The 21,959-nt window shown below is 43.6% G+C and overlaps 1 protein-coding gene across 6 annotated transcripts in view; it reads left to right on the top strand.

The window, feature by feature from the left end:
* Positions 1–20,779: 20,779 nt before the first annotated feature.
* LOC115112032 (src substrate cortactin-like) overlaps positions 20,780–21,959 on the top strand; it is a 38,928-nt gene continuing 37,748 nt past the window's right edge. For all 6 annotated transcript variants that reach the window (XR_010461548.1, XR_010461546.1, XR_010461550.1 and 3 more), the window contains exon 1: positions 20,780–20,910. The gene's annotated coding sequence lies outside the window, so the exon portion shown is untranslated. The remainder of the gene's footprint in view (positions 20,911–21,959) is intronic.

Raw genomic sequence — 21,959 nt, forward strand, 5'->3', positions numbered from 1 at the left:
CTGAAATGACTGTGGATGGTCTGACTTTAATTGGGCTGTCTGTAAACACAGTGTCCCCAAACCTATGTGCTAGATGTAAACTAAAAAAGAAACGTCCTCTCACGGTCAACTGCGTTTATTTTCAGCGAACTTAATGTGTAAATATTTGTATGAAAATAAGATTCAACAACTGAGACAAACTGAACAAGTTCCACAGACATGTAACTAACAGAAGTGGAATAATATGTTCCTGAATAAAGGAGGGTCAAAATGTGTGGCCACCAGATGCATTAAGTACTGCAGTGCATCTCCTCCTCATGGTCTGCACCAGATTTGCCAGTTTTTGCTGTAAGATGTTACCCCACTCTTCCACTAAGGCACCTGCAGTTCCCGGACAATTCTGGGGGGAATGGCCCTAGCCCTCACCCTTCGATCCAACAGGTCCGAGACGTGCTCAATGGGATTGAGATGCGGGCTCTTCGCTGACCATGGCAGAGCACTGACATTCCTGTCTAGCAGGAAATCACGCACAGAACAAGCAGTATGGCTGGTGGCATTGTCATGATGGAGGGTCATATCAGGATGAGCCTGCAGAAGGAGGAGGATGTCTTCCCTGTAACGTACAGCGTTGAGATTGCCTGCAATGACAACAAGCTCAGTCCGATGATGCTGTGACACACCGCCCTAGACCATGACGGACCTTCCACCTCCAAATTGTACAGGCCTCAGTGTAACGCTCATTTCTTCGACAATAAACGCGAATCCGACCATCACCCCTGGTGAGACAAAACCACGACTCGTCAGTGAAGAGCACTTTTTGCCAGTCCTATCTGGTCCAGAAGGCGGTGGTTTTGTGCCCATAGGTGACGTTGTTGCCGGTGATGTCTGGTGAGGACCTGCCTTACAACAGGCCTACAAGCCCTCAGTCCAGCCTCTCTGCCTATTGCTGACAGTCTGAGCACTGATGGAGGGAGTGTGCGTTCCTTGTGTAACTCGGGCAGTTGTTGTTGCCATCCTGTACCTGTCCCGCATGTGTGATGTTCGGATGTACCGATCATGTGCAGGTGTTGTTACACGTGGTCTGCCACTGCGAGGATGATCAGCTGTCCGTCCTGTCTCCCTGTAGCGCTGTCTTAGGCGTCTCACAGTACGGACATTGCAATTTATTGCCCTGGCCACATCTTCAGTCCTCATGCCTCCTTGCAGCATGTCTAAGGCATGTTCACGGAGATGAGCAGGGACCCTGGGAATGTTTATTTTGGTGTTTTTCAGTAGAAAGGCCTCTTTAGTGTCCTAAGTTTTCATAACTGTGACCTTAATAGCCTACCGTCTGTAAGCTGTTAGTGTCTTAATGACCGTTCCACAGGTGCATGTTCATTAATTGTTTATGGTTCATTGAACAAGCATGGGAAACAGTGTTTAAACCCTTTACAACGAAGATCTGTGAAGTTATTTGGATTTTTACTAATTATCTTTGAAAGACAGGGTCCTGAAAAGGGCCTTTTATTTTATTTTTTTTCGTAGGTGGGTATAGTGTAGTACAGGAGGCTGGTGGTACCTTAATTGGGGAGAACGGGCTTGTAATGGCTGGTGTTGAATAGTATCCAACACATGGTTTTCATGTGTTTGATGCCATTCCATTTGCTCTATTCCAGCCATTATTATGAGCCGTTCTCCCCTCAGCAGCCTCCTGTGCAGTGTAGCTACACATTGTTACATTACCTACAATTGAAGCAGTTTGTGGGATGAATAATTTCAAGGGTTTGCAAACAGATGTGACATTTTGATAATAGTAATTAAATAACGGAGGGATGACTGAGTAATAAAACAATGCGAATAACTGCGTGATAAAATGGTAATCTTGGGTAATGAGGTTGAGTTTGTTTACAGATCGCATGCATATACAATTTTAAATGTGTAATTATCTACACAATCCACAAACAGTTGTAAGTTAAGTACTATATCAAATCAAATGTATTTATATAGCCCTTCGTACATCAGCTGATATCTCAAAGTGCTGTACAGAAACCCAGCCTAAAACCCCAAACAGCAAGCAATGCAGGTGTAGAAGCACGGTGGCTAGGAAAAACTCCCTAGAAAGGCCAAAACCTATGAAGAAACCTAGAGAGGAACCAGGCTATGTGGGGTGGCCAGTCCTCTTCTGGCAGTGTAACTGTAGTTACATTAGACCTGCCTGCCTGTGCTTACAACTACAATGTCTACTGATTGGATTTTTTCTCTATAGTGTAATTTCTAGTGGAGCATTAGCCATAATTTCAATGAGTTGATTAAAAGTATTGGGCTTATTACTGTGCCATTTGTGCCACTAGGTGGGAGTATTGGTTACTGATATGTCCACACTGCATCTCCATCTTTTGGCTGTTGACTTGTACTGCAGAAGCAGAGAGCCTGGGCTTCACCATGCCAAGCCTACTCACCCGCAAACATTCCATTACCATAACATTGTCACTTGCTTTCTTCTTAACTGTCTTTGAACTTTTCAAATCAAATGTATTTATACAGCCCTTTGTACATCAGCTGAAACCTCCAAGTGCTGTACAGAAACCCAGCCTAAAACCCCAAACAGCAAGCAATGCAGGTGTTGAAGCACGTTGGCTAGGAAAAACTCCCTAGAAAGGCCAAAACCTAGGAAGAAACCTAGAGAGGAACCAGGCTATGAGGGGTGGCCAGTCCTCTTCTGGCTGTGCTGGGTGGAGATTATAACAGAACATGGCCAAGATGTTCAAATGTTCATAAATTACCAGCATGGTCAAATAATAGGTCTGGGACAGGTAGCAAGTCCGGTGAACAGGTCAGGATTCCATAGCCACAGGCAGAACAGTTGAAGCTGGAGCAGCAGCACGACCAGGTGGACTAGGGACAGTAGTCCTGAGGCATGGTCCTAGGGCTCAGGTCCTCAGAGAGAGAGAGAGGAAGAGATAATTAGAGAGAGCATACTTAAATTCACACAGGACACCGGGCGGCAGGGTAGCCTAGTGGTTAGAGCGTTGGACTAGTAACCAGAAGGTTGTGAGTTCAAACCCCCGAGCTGACAAGGTACAAATCTGTTGTTCTTCCCCTGAACAGGCAGTTAACCCACTGTTCCTAGGCTGTCATTGAAAATAAGAATTTGTTCTTAACTGACTTGCCTGGTTAAATAAAGGTAAAATAAAAATAAGACAGGAGAAGTACTCCAGAAATAACAAACTGACCCTAGCCCCTCGACACAAACTACTGCAGCATAAATACTGGAGGCAGAGACAGGAGGGGTCAGGAGATACTGTGGCCCCATCCGATGATACCCCCGGACAGGGCCAAACAGGAAGGATATAACCCCACCCACTTTGCCAAAGCACAGCCCCCACACCACTAGAGGGATATCTTCAAACACCAATTTACCATCCTGAGACAAGGTCGAGTATAGCCCACAACTTTTGGTGCCAACATGGCATCTGTGACAGTTCCCTACTCCTTAAAACAAAGTTGCCAAATTATGTATGGCCTGAGTAGTTTTTCTTCGGATGAATGTAATTCTTATTTCATGTCTAAACTTGACCTCAACCCTTTCCCCCCTGTACATCTCACATGTCATTGACAGGCCATCATCAATATTTTTGGAAGATGATTATGGGCCGGTTTTAATGAAAACCGTTTATTCACTAAACCCTAAACCTCAACTGAATGATGTGGAAATTGACCAAGTTTGAGGTGACTAAACTGCTTTGAGTAACCCTGGATTGTAAACTGTCATGGTCAAAACATGTTGATACAACAGTAGCTTAGGTGGGGAGAAGTCTGTCCATAATAAAGCGATCTTCTGCCTTCTTAACAATACTATCAACAAGGCAGGTCCTACAATTCCTAGTTTTGCCACATCTGGACTACTGTTCAGTCGTGTGTTAAGGTGCCACAAAGAGAGACTTAGGAAAATTGCAATTAGCTCAGAATAGGGCAGCACGGATACAATTGGCTCAGAAAAGGGCAGCACCGCTGGCCCTTAAATGTACACGGAGAGCTAACATTAACGATATGAATGTCAATCTCTCATGGCTCAAAGTGGAGGACAGATTGACTTCATCACTACTTGTTTTTATAAGCACTGTTGACAAGCTGAATGTACCGAGGTGTCTGTTTAAACTACTAGCACACAGCTCGGGCACCCATTCATACCCCACAAGACATGTCACCAGAGGTCTCTTCACAATCCCCAAGTCCAGAACAGACTATGGGAGGCTTACAATACTACATAGAGCCATGACCACATGGAACTCTATTCCACATCAAGTAACTGATGCAAGCAGTAGAAACAGATCATTAAAAAAAGTAAAAATACACCTTGTGGAAGAGTAGCTGCTGCCTTCACAGCTGCTAATGGGGATCCCTAATCAATTCAAATCTGTCTGGGAAACCGACCCATTATGTGAACAAACAATATAGATCTTAGGCCATATTGCTCCTGAGAGTATATACAAGCTGCTTAAGACCCTGTGATTAAATGTGTTGGCATTTGGATTATTTCTCTAAATGTATATACTACAATGATAAGGGCTAAAACATTCCAGTCTCTTTCAAACACGAGTATTGAAATTAACCCCTGGCCTGAACCTGCTCCTTTCTTTACTCTGTTACAAAGTGGTGGCTGATTCTTTATATGGTTTCTTTAATGCATAGTCTGACTTATTGTCTTCATGACATTCCTGGTCCCCTTCACAGTTCTTTTCTCTATACTATACCAGAGGTGAAAACATGCCCAGCCATAGCTGTTCCCGATATCATAGACAGGCACATTGTTGGCCCTACAGTTTGTTTGAGGGACAAAAACGGTGACGATTCATGAGAAGCCACTAACGAGGAGAGCTAACACAGAGACAATGGTGATGAGTACAACGGACCTGCCAGGCCTAGAAGAGGTTTCCGAGGGGCCCGGACCACAGCAGTGTCTCAGCTCAGCAGAGCAGCAGGGCATCTGGTGTGGAATTGAAATCACTTAGAATGGGGGCCACCTGGGTGGCACAGCGGTCTAAGGCACTGCATTACTATACACCCGGGTTCAATCCCAGGCTGTGTCATAACCGGCCGTGACCAGGCGGTGCCTGGGTCTCGACCCCGCCCTATGCAACTGGGTACTGGACTTCCTGACGGGCCGCCCCCAGGTGGTGAGGGTAGGTAACAACATCTCCACCCCGCTGATCCTCAACACTGGGGCCCCACAAGGGTGCGTTCTGAGCCCTCTCCTGTACTCCCTGTTCACCCACAACTGCGTGGCCACGCACGCCTCCAACTCAATCATCAAGTTTGCGGACGACACAACAGTGGTAGGCTTGATTACCAACAACGACGAGACGGCCTACAGGGAGGAGGTGAGGGCCCTCGGAGTGTGGTGTCAGGAAAATAACCTCACACTCAACGTCAACAAAACTAAGGAGATGATTGTGGACTTCAGGAAACAGCAGAGGGAACACCCCCCTATCCACATCGATGGAACAGTAGTGGAGAGGGTAGTAAGTTTTAAGTTCCACTGCGTACACATCACAGACAAACTGAATTGGTCCACCCACACAGACAGCATCGTGAAGAAGGCTGAAGAAATTCGGCTTGTCACCAAAAGCACTCACAAACTTCTACAGATGCACAATCGAGAGCATCCTGTCGGGCTGTATCACCGCCTGGTACGGCAACTGCTTCGCCCACAACCGTAAGGCTCTCCAGAGGGTAGTGAGGTCTGCACAACGCATCACCGGGGGCAAACTACCTGCCCTCCAGGACACCTACACCACCCGATGTCACAGGAAGGCCATAAAGTTCATCAAGGACAACAACTACCCGAGCCACTGCCTTGTTCACCCCGCTATCATCCAGAAGGCGAAGTCAGTACAGGTGCATCAAAGCTGGGACCGAGAGACTGAAAAACAGCTTCTATCTCAAGGCCATCAGACTGTTAAACAGCCGCCACTAACATTGAGTGGCTGCTGCCAACACACTGACTCAACTCCAGACACTTTAACAATGGGAATTGATGTAAAATATATCACTATCCACTTTAAACAATGCTACTTAATATAATGTTTACATACCCTACATTATTTATCGCATATGTATACGTATATACTGTACTCTATATCATCTACTGCATCTTTATGTAATACATGTATCACTAGCCACTTTAAACTATGCCACTTTGTTTACATACTCATCTCATATGTATATACTGTACTCGATACCATCTACTGTATCTTGCCTATGCCGCTCTGTACCATCACTCATTCATATATCTGTATGTACATATTCTTTATCCCTTTACACTTGTGTGTATAATGTATTAGTTTTGGAATTGTTAGCTAGATTACTCGTTGGTTATTACTGCATTGTCAGAACTAGAAGCACAAGCATTTCGCTACACTCGCATTAACATCTGCTAACCATGTGTATTTGACAAATACAATTTGATTTGATTTGATTTGAGCCTCCTACAGGACAGCACTGTCCAGCCAGAACATCACTTGTTATGGCTGGATGAAGCATTGTTATGAAGCACTTCACGGTCCTGGAGTGGCCTAGCCAGTCTCCAGATCTCAACCCCATAGAAAATCTTTGGAGGGAGTTGAAAGTCCGTGTTGCCCAGCAACAGCCCCAACACATCACTGCTCTAGAGGAGATCTGCATGGAGGAATGGGCCAAAATACCAGCAACAGTGTGTGAAAACCTTGTGAAGACTTACAGAAAATGTTTGACCTCTGTCATTGCCAACAAAGGGTATATAACAAAGTATTGAGATAAACTTTTGTTATTGACCAAATACTTATTTTCCACCATAATTTGCAAATAAATTCATTAAAAATCCTGCAATGTGATTTTCTGGATTTTTTTTCATTTTGTCTGTCATAGTTGAAGTGTACCTATGATGAAAATTACAGGCCTCTCTCATCTTTTTAAGTGGGAGAACTTGCACAATTGGTGGCTGACTAAATACTTTTTTGCCCCACTGTACATCTGACATATTGCATTTGTTTACAATATGGCTGGCTTTTTGGTCTTTCGTATGGTCACTGAGGCACTGACCCACACTCCTTACATGTCTATAGGCGAAGTCTGGTTAAGAGGTCACACGCCAGGGTTTAGTGGGAAGAAGCAGGGAGGGTGTTAAGGATGGCCTTTTTGTTGAATGAATAAAATAAATAAATACGATTTCAGATATCAAGTTTCAATAGCTCATAAACAAAGCTTTAACCTGCTAAATTGATATATTCTGAATCAGTGGAGGATGGAGAAAAATCCATGCTTTTAAATAAACAAATTGAGAAAGGGCCAATCCCTGAATCCCAAATCAACCCCTAGCTTTTACTCCCTGTGCATTTGTGTAGACCTGAGCGGGTTGGATAAGTGTAAGCAACATGGTGACAATTCTACCTGGTCTATCAGAGGGCAATAACATATTTATATCTGAACTTTCAAAAACGTTGTGTCCTGCTGAATGCGCCCCTGATCTACTTGTAACCTGTGTGTTTTCTTTCTGCATCCTTCTATGTCTCTGTCTCCCCTGTTCTCTTTTACTCTGCTTCTGTTCTCTAGGATCTAGGAGTTCTGCCATGCTCCGAGAAGCCTGCCGTATCCTTCCCCAGACCTGGATCCACCTGATGTCCTCTTGGTGTTCTGCCAAGATCTGTGATCCCACTTTTCATTACATTATCTACAGCTGCTGTTATTGTCGTCTAATCTGCTAAAATTAACTGTGCTTGCAATGTCATCGTGGGCACAGTGATATACACAGATGCACTTCTTCAAGTCCCCCATCCAAGACTGGCTGCCTGTCGAGGGAAAAAGACATGCAGAATCACCTATAGCACCGACCCATTCTCTATCCAACATGATATCTTAGGAAAACGTCATCCTGTCATAGATGTCAATTGGCCATGCTCCAATGTTCGTTATTGTTAAACTCACTAACTGCACCTGCTTCCTGACTCCACGTGTCTATGTTACAGAATACTACCTCTACAAATGGATACAGCAGTTAACCAAGACATCTCCCAGATGGTCCGCGAACAGGGACAATTACTTTGTCAACACCATGACCAGCTGGCTCATTTGAGGACGGCTATGGATGAGGTCCTCGGCATTTTTCAACAAGTCGACATTACTCAAGGGGCGTTATCTCCAAACAACGGAAGATTCTCTACCAGATTCTCTACTACCCCCCAGAATAAACAACCCTTATGCCATGTTTCAAAGTGGTCCACAATATCTAACAATGCACAGGTTACTCCTGACATAGTTTGATAAGGCAGTGTTAGCAAGAGTCCTTACTTAGAGTCCTTACTTACACTTACTAGCACTTAATTACTTATTTAAATCCCTCTTCTTGCTATTTATGAACCCCATTTGTAAAATCCTGACATATCCATGAGTTGATAGCCCTGTGTCTCAGTAGTATCTCCCCATAGAATATGTTTGTTAATTTAAGCATTGCCATATCTTAGTGACATTTGAGCATCTTCTAGACTAGGGGTATTCAAATCTTACCCTACGAGGTCCGGAGCCTGCTGGTTTTCCATCTACCTGATAATTAATTGGACCCACCTGGAGTCCCAGGTCTAAATCAGTCCATGATTCGAGGAAAAAAGCAGTGGAACTGCCTTCGAGTCCACAACTTGTACATTTCAGTTTGATGTTTTACAGACTCAGACTCACTGATAAAAAAATACATCTCTTTAATGTTGAGTACAGAGAAACAGGGGCAGTACAGAGAACAGGGGCACATGCCCCCTCCCCTGATTTGTCTAGTAAAAAAAAACAGATAGGTTCCCAATCTCCCAACCTCACACCGAGCTACCAAGAAGCCATTTCAGGCTATCAATCAAGTTAGAGTAGTTAGCTTGTCTAACTACAGTATGTTTTCCTCCATTCCTTCTGTTCACCTGATTTAGAATTCCTCACAATCAAATGTAGACCGCATTATCTTCCAAGAGAATTCTCCTCGATTATAATCACAGCCGTATATATCCCCCCCCCAAGCAGACACATCGATGGCTCTGAACGAACTTTATTTAACTCTTTGCAAACTGGAAACCATTTATCCGGAGGCTGCATTCATTGTAGCTGGGGATTTTAACAAAGCTAATCTGAAAACAAGACTCCCTAAATTTTATCAGCATATCGATTGCGCAACCAGGGGTGGTAAAACCTTGGATCATTGTTACTCTAACTTCCGCGACGCATATAAGGCCCTGCCCCACCCCCTTTCGGAAAAGCTGACCACGACTCCATTTTGCTGATCCCTGCCTACAGGCAGAAACTAAAACAAGAGGCTCCCACGCTGAGGTCTGTCCAACGCTGGTCAGACCAAGCTGACTCCACACTCCAAGACTGCTTCCATCACGTGGACTGGGACATGTTTCGTATTGCGTCAGATGGAAATATTGACGAATACGCTGATTCGGTGTGCGAGTTCATTAGAACGTGCGTCGAAGATGTCGTTCCCATAGCAACGATAAAAACATTCCCAAACCAGAAACCGTGGATTGATGGCAGCATTCGCGTGAAACTGAAAGCACGAACCACTGCTTTCAATCAGGGCAAGGTGTCTGGTAACATGTCCGAATATAAACAATGCAGCTATTCCCTCCGCAAGGCTATTAAACAAGCTAAGCGTCAGTACAGAGACAAAGTGGAATCTCAATTCAATGGCTCAGACACAAGAGGCATGTGGCAGGGTCTACAGTCAATCACGGACTACAAGAAGAAACCCAGCCCAGTCACGGACCAGGATGTCTTGCTCCCAGGCAGACTAAATAACTTTTTTGCCCGCTTTTGAGGACAATACAGTGCCACTGACACGGCCTGCAACGAAAACATGCGGTCTCTCCTTCACTGCAGCCGAGGTGAGTAAGACATTTAAACGTGTTAACCCTCGCAAGGCTGCAGGCCCAGACGGCATCCCCAGCCGCGCCCTCAGAGCATGCGCAGACCAGCTGGCCGGTGTGTTTACGGACATATTCAATCAATCCCTATACCAGTCTGCTGTTCCCACATGCTTCAAGAGGGCCACCATTGTTCCTGTTCCCAAGAAAGCTAAGGTAACTGAGCTAAACGACTACCGCCCGTAGCACTCACTTCCGTCATCATGAAGTGCTTTGAGAGACTAGTCAAGGACCATATCACCTCCACCCTACCTGACACCCTAGACCCACTCCAATTTGCTTACCGCCCAAATAGGTCCACAGACGATGCAATCTCAACCACACTGCACACTGCCCTAACCCACCTGGACAAGAGGAATACCTATGTGAGAATGCTGTTCATCGACTACAGCTCGGCATTCAACACCATAGTACCCTCCAAGCTCGTCATCAAGCTCGAGATCCTGGGTCTCGACCCCGCCCTGTGCAACTGGGTACTGGACTTCCTGACGGGCCGCCCCCAGGTGGTGAGGGTAGGCAACAACATCTCCTCCCCGCTGATCCTCAACACGGGGCCCCACAAGGGTGCGTTCTGAGCCCTCTCCTGTACTCCCTGTTCACCCACGACTGCGTGGCCACGCACGCTCCAACTCAATCATCAAGTTTGCGGACGACACAACAGTGGTAGGTTTGATTACCAACAACGACGAGACGGCCTACAGGGAGGAGGTGAGGGCCCTCGGAGTGTGGTGTCAGGAAAATAACCTCACACTCAACGTCAACAAAACTAAGGAGATGATTGTGGACTTCAGGAAACAGCAGAGGGAACACCCCCTATCCACATCGATGGATCAGTAGTGGAGAGGGTAGCAAGTTTTAAGTTCCTCGGCATACACATCACAGACAAACTGAATTGGTCCACTCACACTGACAGCGTCGTGAAGAAGGCGCAGCAGCGCCTCTTCAACCTCAGGAGGCTGAAGAAATTCGGCTTGTCACCAAAAGCACTCACAAACTTCTACAGATGCACAATCGAGAGCATCCTGGCGGGCTGTATCACCGCCTGGTACGGCAACTGCTCCGCCTCAACCGTAAGGCTCTCCAGAGGGTAGTGAGGTCTGCACAACGCATCACCGGGGCAAACTACCTGCCCTCCAGGACACCTACACCACCCAATGTTACAGGAAGGCCATAAAGATCATCAAGGACATCAACCACCCAAACCACTGCCTGTTCACCCCGCTATCATCCAGAAGGCGAGGTCAGTACAGGTGCATCAAAGCTGGGACCGAGAGACTGAAAAACAGCTTCTATCTCAAGGCCATCAGACTGTTAAACAGCCACCACTAACATTGAGTGGCTGCTGCCAACACACTGTCATTGACACTGACCCAACTCCAGCCACTTTAATAATGGGAATTGATGGGAAATGATGTAAATATATCACTAGCCACTTTAAACAATGCTACCTTATATAATGTTACTTACCCTACATTATTCATCTCATATGCATACGAATATACTGTACTCTAGATCATCGACTGCATCCTTATGTCACTAGCCACTTTAACTATGCCACTTTGTTTACTTTGTCTACATACTCATCTCATATGTATATACTGTACTCGATACCATCTACTGTATGCTGCTCTGTACCATCACTCATTCATATATCCTTATGTACATATTCCTTATCCCCTTACACTGTGTATAAGACAGTAGTTTTGGAATTGTTAGTTAGATTACTTGTTGGTTATCACTGCATTGTCGGAACTAGAAGCACAAGCATTTCGCTACACTCGCATTAACATCTGCTAACCATGTGTATGTGACAAATACAATTTGAAAATTTGATTTGATTCATGACTGAATGGATTCATGAACTCTTTTAGAGGTTTCAAGGAAGTTGTAACAATTTACTTAACCTTTTATATGACAAATGAGCCCTGTGATTACAAAGATACACACATCAAATACAATTGTGAAACACAAAATAAGGAATACACAAACACAATCATAAAAAACAAACACATTCTTCAGTAAATACATTAGGTCCTCAATCAGCAGTCTGATTTGCCCTAGAGCATGGGGTAGGCAACCATGGTCTTGTGGTGTAGACACATTTTTTATTTAACCAACCTGGAAGACCAGGTGTGTTGAATTAGCTCAATTGGTCAATTGTGGTGCCTAGTTAGAAAAACATCATGCAGTACCTGCGGCACTCCAGGTACAGGGTTGTCTACCCTTGCCCTAAAGGCAATAAAATAACATATTTTTGAGAATTGTTGAGATTATTCAACAATTAGGTTACAAAAAGCTGATTTATTCTGTACACAAAGGAAGGTTCTTTGCACTCTGGGAAGAGGACACCGTGGCATTGTCAACCATGATCGAGAGGTCTTGGAGTGGGCAGGCCTTCCCTGGGAGGAATAATGAATTACAACCACTTTTTGGTTGACAGATATGCAGTGACTTGTATTCCTGGATGCCAAGGGAAGTCTGGCTTTCCCATAAAATTGACCAAGAAAAAAAACCAAACGTATAAAATGTCTCTGTGTTTTACAGTTTTCCTTCATTTCGCAAGAACTGAATATATCTCACTACAAAAAGCATCTGAGTGAGCGAAACAGAGTCCCTCTGTCTCAGTATGTGTAGCCCATGTATCTGCTGCTGTCTGGACTAAAAGTTATGACATACACATCCTTCAATAGCAAGTATAAAATAATTGCCAATCAGCATTGATCTAAACTGAATGAGCTCAACTGTGAATGGTCCTGGCACACCAAAAAAAAGTGTAAATGGAAGCCAATTTGGATTTGGCTTCACACCAATCACTTCATATCAAAAGCATAACATAATTGACAGGAAAACTTGAATTGTTGCATCTTGCTGTGTTGTGGTATTACATAATTCTCCTTACTGGCCAATGATCATAACGGCGATTCTGATCCAACCATAAATTCATTAATTGTGCCCCTGAACTGAGAGGATGGAGGTTCAATATATAGCTAGATGTAGTGGGCTAATGTTAACTAACTGGCACACCGGTGCCCATGAAAGGAAGTTAGAATAGCAAGCATTTTAGCCAGGTAGCCTAGACAACAAAAACTAAAAGTGTGTACTTACTGCATGACAGAGTCCTAGTCCTTTTCGGCAACATGAAAGAGAGGAGGATGGCATTGGCATTCCTTTACAAGTAGGGTGAGCCAACAAGTTTTTTCTACTTGCGCGCACACACACACACACACACACACACACACACACACACACACACACACACACACACACACACACACACAGAAATCAGTACCATGGACAGCCACATCATATTTATCTTATGTTGGACTCTATTGTTTTTGGTATCTTTAAGTTGTCATTGTATTAGCCTAAGCATGGGTGATTTGATCGTGTTGAAATGTTGAAGTTGAAATGGTGCTGGAATAGTAGAGGCAGCTCCTGTTTTCTTTGTGACTCTCCATGGTTTTAAATAAATAGTTGTTTCGTAGTCCGAAAATGTTGGAAGCATCAACTGGCTTGACAATGCTGTAGGTCACGTAACTGTTTGTTACATGCAATATGCTTTTGTGGACAGAGGTTTCTATCCGGTTTTGTGATTAAAAATAACTTGTGGTTGAATTTATTCTACGGGGCCCATTAGTTTTGCGGGCCTGTGCGCCTGTCATCGATGTCTATTTTTCTTATTCAATACATCATTTTGACAGTAACTCTCTAAAAAGTAATTAATCAACCTTTTTTTATTTACATATGTACTAGGAAGCTAAGTGTTTGTGTCTTGGGCTTCAGGAATGTGACTGAAAAGAGAAAAATAACAAATAAACTGATTGAAAGTATGAGGGGATATCAGTGAACAAATGCTGTGGTCGAGGCTACGACTGCGCAAGTGCAATGAGTGGAGCTTACTCAGGTGTTCAAAAGTGCATATCATACCAAGAGCCTAATGCTTCTTAGGTAGTTCTTTATTAGTTTTAGTTTAGAAAACTATCTCTTCGCAGAAGCAACAGTTACAGGGATGGTACAAACAGAAGGTACCATCAGAAGGGAGTTGTGATTCAAATACAGCAGTTCTGTAACATCTTTAGCCTCTCGTTGCAAGCTCATTCTCTTTAACTGCAGGCCTCAACACGTAACGGAAAGAGACTAACTGTATAGGAAACTCTGGGAGCAGGTCATCTGGATACTGGACAGGCAATAAATTAGCAGATACAAACAGATTATCATCTTTAGCAGAAAATAGTTATTGAGGACGTAAACAAACAAAAAAGCTGTTAGTGATTTCTTTCATACTGGTGAACTGGCGTTTGAGTTCTATGGTTGCAATATCAACAGTCCCTTATCTCGGGTATATATTGTCATGCATCTTTCAAGAGTAAGTAAAAATGTTGTCTACCACAATGGACATATAATGCACAATGTCTCAGGAAACACTATCGGTTGGCAATACTCAGTATAGAAAATAGTCGGGCCCGCAACCTGGACCTACAGGCCGTTGTGAAAACATTTGCACACAAAAAAAGAGGACTTCATGACACCAGGGGAGTCTCAATTTGGATTTGATTGAATTTAATTTATCTTGAATATTGCAACCCATTTGTGTAGGTTATTAGCCAGACAAAACCCACTGAGTTCAACAACCAAAACCATCTCTGCAGCACTCCACCAATCATGCTTTTATGGTAGAGTGGCCAGACGGAAGCCACTCCTCAGTAAAAAGCACATACCAGCCCACTTGGAGATTGCCAAAAGGCACCTAAAGGACTCAGACCATGAGAAACAAGACTCTCTGGTCTGATGAAACCAAGATTGTACTCTTTAGCCAGAATTCCAAGTGCCATGTCAGGGGGAAACCTGGAAACATCCTTATGGTGAAGCATGGTGGTGGCAGCATCATGCTGTGAGGATGTTTTTCAGTGGCAAGGACTGGGAAAGATGAATGGAGCAAAGTACAAAGAGATCCTTGATGAAAACCTCAGACTGGGGCGAAGGTTCACCTTCCAACAGGACAACAACTCTAAGCACACAGCCAAGACAACGCAGGAGTGACTTTGGGACAAGTCTCTGCATGTCCTTGAGTGGCCCAGCCAGAGCCTGAACTTTAACCCGATCGAATATCTCTGGAGAGACCTGAAAATGGCAGAACAGCTACGCTCCCAATCCAACATGACGTAACTTGAGAGGATCTGCAGAGAAGAATGGGAGAAACTCCCCAAATACAGGTGTGCCAAGCTTCTAGCGCCATACCCAAGAATACTCGAGGCTGTAATCGATGCCAAAGTTGCTTCAACAAAGTACTGAGTAAAGGGTCTGAAAACATATGTAAATGTGATATTTAAGTTTTACATTTGCAAAAACAATTTGATCAATTTTAAAATAAGGCTGTAACATTACAAAATGTGGAAAAATTCAAGGGGTCTGAATACTTTCCGAATGCACTGTATATACACACGATTTTAACTTTGAGTCATTAAGGAAAGTTGAGCATAATATTATTAGTATGTGTCAATATATAAATGTAAGCAGGTTTCCATCCAACCTTTATATGTGAGTAAAGTATACTGAACAAAATTATAAACGCATGTAAAGTGTTGGTCCCATGTTTCATGAGCTGAAATCCCAGAATTGTTCCATACGCACAAAAAGCTTATTTCTCTCAGATTTTGTTCATCAGCATTTCTCCTTTCTCTAAAATGCACAGTTTTGTCACACAACACAATGCCACAGACGTCTCAAGTTTTGAGGGGAGCGTGCAATTGGCATGCTGGCTGCAGGAATGTCCACCAGAGCTGTTGCCAGAGAATTGAATGTTAATTTCTCTAACATAAGCCGCTTCCAATGTCGTTTTAGAGAATTTGGCAGTACATTCAACTGGCCTCACAACCGCAGACCACGTGTAACCACACCAGGCCAGTACCTCTAAATCCGGCTTCGTCACCTACGGGATTGTCTGAGATCAGTCACCCAGACAGCTGATGAAACTGTGGATTTGCACAACCGAAGAATTTCTGCACAAACTGTCAGAAACCGTCTCAGTGAAGCTCATCTGTGTGCTCGTCATCCTCACCAGGGTCTTCACCTGACTGCATTTCGGCGTCGTAACATGTCGCAAGGGTCTGTACACAATTCCTGGAAGCTGAAAATGTCCCAGTTCTTCAATGGCCTACATACCCACCAGATATGTCACTCATTGAGCTTGTTTGGGATGATCTGGTTTGATGTGTACAACAGTGTGCTCCAGTTCCCGCCAATATCCAGCAACTTCGCACAGCCACTGAAGAAGATTGGGACAACATTCCACAGGCCACAATCAACAACCTTATCAAAAACCGAGCTACTTACAAGTAAATGCTGCATCATAGAGCAGCTGGTGAATTCGGCGTTTGGCAATGGCCTTCTTTTGGAATGACAGTCGTTTTAGCGAAGGTATGATGCTTTGTGCAAAAAGCTCATCTTCATCAACTGCAGTAAGTGCAGGTGGTGCTGGTGGTGGAACGGACAGGTTATGGAAAGGGGTCTAGCAGGTTGGGGTTTCCGGGTATGGGGTCTAGTGGGTTGAGTAGCTTGAGAGGTGATTGGGGTCTGATGTCTGGTAGCTTGAGTGGTGCTCAGGGTCAGCATAGGGGTTTACTCTGAGGACATAGGCTCTTCCCGGATAGCGACCTCAAGTGTTCACCTATACTGTTCTAGCTGGGTGTTCTCTTCCTCTCCGTGTTCCTATCCTGTCCTCTCCCTGCACCTGGCTGTTTCTGTCTGTGATTGTTTTCTAAGGAATGACATGATTGGGGAAAAACGCCAGAGACGGTGGCTGGCTGCTGTCCCACATTTTCTCCTTTATGTACTGTATCTGTCTCTCAGGTTTCAATGTTCTTTCTACAGTCATCTTCTAAAGTGACCCAAACAAAAAAAGTTTGTACCTTTTGCATGATCTCTTCTTCTTCTCATACAAATAAATACAAATATATAAATAAATGTTTAAAAAAACATCCCCACACCTTCAGTCATAATCCAATCCAAATCATACCCCTAGACAGGCTCAGGGGTCTGGGAGGGGATCCTTTAGTCAGTATTCCCTGCAATGTTTCAGCTGTTAATTCCTGAATACCTCAAAACCTTGCAGCTGCAGATACAATTATGTCCAGCTTCTTGGACTTTTGCTCGTTTGGACAGTACAATTAATCGCTTGCGCAATAAACTCCACAACATCCACTTTCACTATCAATGTATCTGTATCCTTTCACTGATTAATGACATTCTGAATCTCAATTGGCTTCTGGGCATCCACTGCAATATCTTCCTCAGCTCCAATCCCTCATTCAACAATTTCCTGTGCCTCCGTGTAGGTGACCTGCTGTATAGCCCGGATTTGTGCTACTTCAAACTCCTCCACCCTAGCAGGACACTCCGGGAATTCGGCAACATGATTTCCACCCCAATTGCAACACTGTAGATCATCACCTCCTTCACCAACATATTGCATCCGTTGGCATAGACTTGATACATGACTATACCTTTCGCAATTCGACACTGAAAATGCTTGGTTACAAACGCTCTCATGTAAAGTGGTCAGATGAAGCAGATGCTAAGCTACAGGACTGTTTTGCTAGCACAGACTGGAATAATATGTTCCGGGATTCTTCTGATGCCATTGAGGAGTACACCACATTAGCAACTGGGTTCATCAATAAGTGCATCGATGACGTCGTCCCCACAGTGACTGTACATACATACCCCAACCAGAAGCATTGGATTACAGGCAACATCCACACTGAGCTAAAGGGTAGAGCTGCTGTTTTCAAGGAGCGGGACTCTAACTCGGAAGCTTATAAGAAATCCCTCTGACGACCCATCAAACAGGCAAAGCGTCAATACAGGACTATGATTGAATCGTACTACACCGGCTCTGATGCTGGTCGGATGTGGCAGGGCTTGCAAATCATTACAGGCTACAAAGGGAAGCACAGCAGAGAGCTGCCCAGGGAAACAAGCCTACTAGATGAGCTGAACTACTTCTATGCTGGCTTCGAAGCAAATAACACTGAAACATGCATGAGAGCGCCAGCTGTTCCGGAAGACTGCGTGATCATACTCTCCGCAGCCGATATGAGTAAGACCTTTAAACAGGTCAACGTTTACAAGGCCGGAGGGCCAGACGGATTACCAGGATGTGTACTGCGAGCATGCGCTGACCAACTGGCAAGTGTCTTCACTGACATTTTTAACCTCTCCCTGTCCGAGTCTGTAATGGCAACATGTTTTAAGCAGACCACCATAGTGCCTGTGCCTAATAACACTAAGGTAACCTGCCTAAATGACTACCGACCCGTAGCACTCACATCTGTAGCCATGAAGTGCTTTGAAAGACTCATCATAGCTCACATCAACACTGTTATCACAGAAACTCTAGACCCATTTCAATTTGCATACCGCCCCAACAGATCCACAGATGATGCAATCTCTATTGCACTCCACACTGCCCTTTCACACCTTTCACACATCATTACACACTGTAGTTCCACCAATCTGTCTTACAGCCTCTGCATACGATACTTCATGCCTAATTCTATATCTCTGATTCTCTCAACCCTCTCTCATCACCTAGCATCCACCAAATGCTGCACTTTGACCCCCCTCCCCCCAACACACACACATTTACAACACTTAACCTTCAAATTGCTCCCACATTCAGGGTTATCATGTCCCCCTCCACACTTGGCACATCGTTTCCTTCCTTTCCATTGAACAGCTACATGTCCCTGTCTCTGATATTGAAACTAAGGAATCCTATCTGTACTTTTCCAGGCAAAACTTTCTCAGATCTAAGTAGCATTGATAGGCTTTCACTTCTTTGACCCTCTTTCCTACCGATCAATCTTTTGGCCTCAATCCTTCTTCCCCCCTTCACATTTTCTTTAATATCATCCATGGACATAGGTATAGGGACCCCAGTGATGACTCCCTCAATCTATCATAAGCACTAGAGACATGGCTTTTAATTTTCCTGTAAAGTGGTGCGTAACTGGTGGCAGGGAAGTCAGATGCAGGAGAGCAGAACTAGGTAGTAGCCGGAGCAGTTTAATCCAAAAACCAACGGCATAAAAATACAACAGAATATGGGTACAGAAAACCAGACGCGCACCAGTGCACAAGCACATACAACAAACAATTCCACACAAAGACATGGGGGGGAACAGAGGGTTAAATTACACAACAAATAATGAGGGAAATGGAAACCAGGTGTGTAGAAAAACAAGACAAAACAAATGGAAATGAAAAGTGGATCGACGATGGCTAGAAGACCGGTGACACCGATCGCCGAACGCCACCTGAACAAGGAGAGGAAACAACTTTGGTGGAAGTCGTGACACTTCCTCCCATTAAGCTTTTCCATTTTCAGAATATTTTCTTGCTGAGCCTGGCTACCACAAAATATTAACAACCTACCATTTCCAATGAACCATTTCCAATTAACCAAAATAATTTGACTCCACCTACCTCTTTCTCTACAGCCTTAGTTAGTTGGATAGGGTGTAAATGAGGCCCTGTTGTCTCATCAAACACCATCACCACTTTCCACTCCAACACATTATTACTCTTGCTTCCTACCTTGGCCCTCTTTCTGCTTTCTGCTTTCTTCACTAGAAGCTCCACTGCTTTCTGTATCATGATCTCTCTTCTTCCTATGTCTTTCCACTACTGACCATTCCAGTCCTTGACCCTCATCCTCCCGCTCCATACCATCAGAACTGACACCCATATTGTTCACATTCCAGCACAGCTGTTGCTTCACCAAATTTTTCATCCATTTACTCCATTTCATCCCCACTACTCACCGCCATTTCCGGCTCCCCCCTCTACCTTTGACGTTGACCGTCTCCATACTCCTCCCTACTAACTCAACAAGCCAAGTTGGTCGGGTCTCTCCCCCTTCCACCATCTCCCTCGAAGGAGTGTTTTCCCTTCCCTGCTGAGTGCTTATGGTTAATGTGAAAGAGGCTTCAGGGATTTTACAGCAGAGTTATAACAAGGAATCCTTTCGATGAATGCTCTGTCCTCACAGGCCCCTGAGTCTGTCTATGGATGTGATTTGAACTGTGACTGAAGGAGTGGGATGGTTTTGGATTGATATAATATATATATATATATTTATGATTGAACACTTATGATTGAAAAAATGGAGATTGCCTCAATGACACTGCCCATGCTGCTATAATGGCATAGATATTAATGCCGTGTTCAAAACAACGGTGAACTCTGAGAAAGAGGTAAAATCATGATGTCAGTGATCTTCAGGTCAGAGCTCTAGAAAGAGGCCTGAGTTTCCGATTTGAAACTCTGAGCTGGATGACTGTCAAATACATTTTTCCCAGACAGAGATCGTTTTTACTGAGTTCCCAGTTGTTTTGAACGCACTGAAGTCTGAGATTTCTGAGTTCCGAGCTCCCAGTTGTTTTGAACTCTGCAAAATAAGAGTAGAAGTGTGTGTATATATATATATATATATATATATATATATATATATTATATATATATATATATATTATAACATTTCAAATTACAATATAATAACACAAAAACACAGGACATCACTACGTGTATATTTTCTCTGAAGAAACGTAAAATAACATTAAAGTTAAAAAATAAAAATCACAAGAATTAATTTCTAGAGTTAAAGTACCTCAAAATAAAATAAAGGCCAGGTGTTTCAGTTTTACAAAGCTATAAACAGAGTTGTAAGAATGCAGTGTTTTTTGTTGTTGTTATTGACAAATTCTAGAGATTTTATAAAATATTGGATTTCAAGTAAAAATGTATTGCATTTGGTGCCAAAATTTTCGGCAAAGTTGAGTCCTCTGTCTAGCTCTATGAGAACTGCGTCACTCCCCAAGCAGGAAGTGGGATATTGGGAGAGCCGGAAGAGAGCTCGCCAAAAGGAATATTCCATCACACCCCGAGGACTGTCAAGAGGTGCATTATTTTCACATCTCAAAAATATTTTTGACAGCAGGGAATTTTCATAAAAGTAAGTAATTGAGGTAAAAAATATAAGTATCTCTAACTACTTCGCGCTCGAGCGCTTTGCAGGATGAAATGCAGGATGAATTTTTAAAAACCAGTTCGAGCTTGACTAGTGCCTGTGGCTAAATCATTTTCGAAACAAGGCAGAACTAGCTAACTGGAGCAGGAAATACTATTACTATTTTATGTTTAGTAGCTAGAATCTAGCTACGCTTGTTATTCATTTGTGTCATTTTCAAATATAAATATCTCGTTCCCTGTACGGTCTTTTCTGATTCCACTTAAACCACTGCAAATTAAAATATGTCGCAAGGTTTGGTAAAGATCAACAATCAAGCAAATGCTAATAATGTAGCTACTTTAAAAGCTATGTCCATGTTATTTGTTTGTTATCTCTCACATGTGCCTTTGACAAAGCAGCACATATGAATGTCTGTTGCTGCTGCATTGTCCCTGTACAGTGGCCCAGTCCAGCTACAGAACGCGGAAATACTAGTTAACTACATTGTGAATACACAGCTGCCTGATTTTATTTCTTCCCTTCTCTTTCTTCTAGCTAACCAATTGTCTTGCATTTGTATCATAGACGTAGATTTTCGAACTAAACACCCAATCTACAGTCATGGCCAAAAGTTTTTAGAATAACACAAATATTAATTTCCACTCAGTTTGCTGCTTCAGTGTCTGGATATTTTTGTTAGATGTTACTATGGAATACTGAAGTATAATTACAAGCATTTCATAAGTGTCAGAGGCTTTTATTGACAATTACATGAAGTTGATGCAGAAAGTCAATATTTGCAGTGTTGACCCTTCATTTTCAAGACCTCTGCAATCCGCCCTGGTATGCTGTCAATTAACTTCTGGGCCACATCTTGACTGATGGCAGTCCATTCTTGCATAATCAATGCTTGGAGTTTGTCAGAATTTGTGGGTTTTTGTTTGTCCACCTGCCTCCTTGAGGATTGACCACAAGTTTTCAATGAGATTAAGGTCTGGGGAGTTTCCAGACTGATGGTAGCGCTCACCTTGTCTTCTCCGGACAAGCTTTTT

This window comes from Oncorhynchus nerka, linkage group LG27 (genome assembly GCF_034236695.1).
Source record: "Oncorhynchus nerka isolate Pitt River linkage group LG27, Oner_Uvic_2.0, whole genome shotgun sequence".
In the NCBI taxonomy this organism is placed as follows: domain Eukaryota; kingdom Metazoa; phylum Chordata; class Actinopteri; order Salmoniformes; family Salmonidae; genus Oncorhynchus; species Oncorhynchus nerka.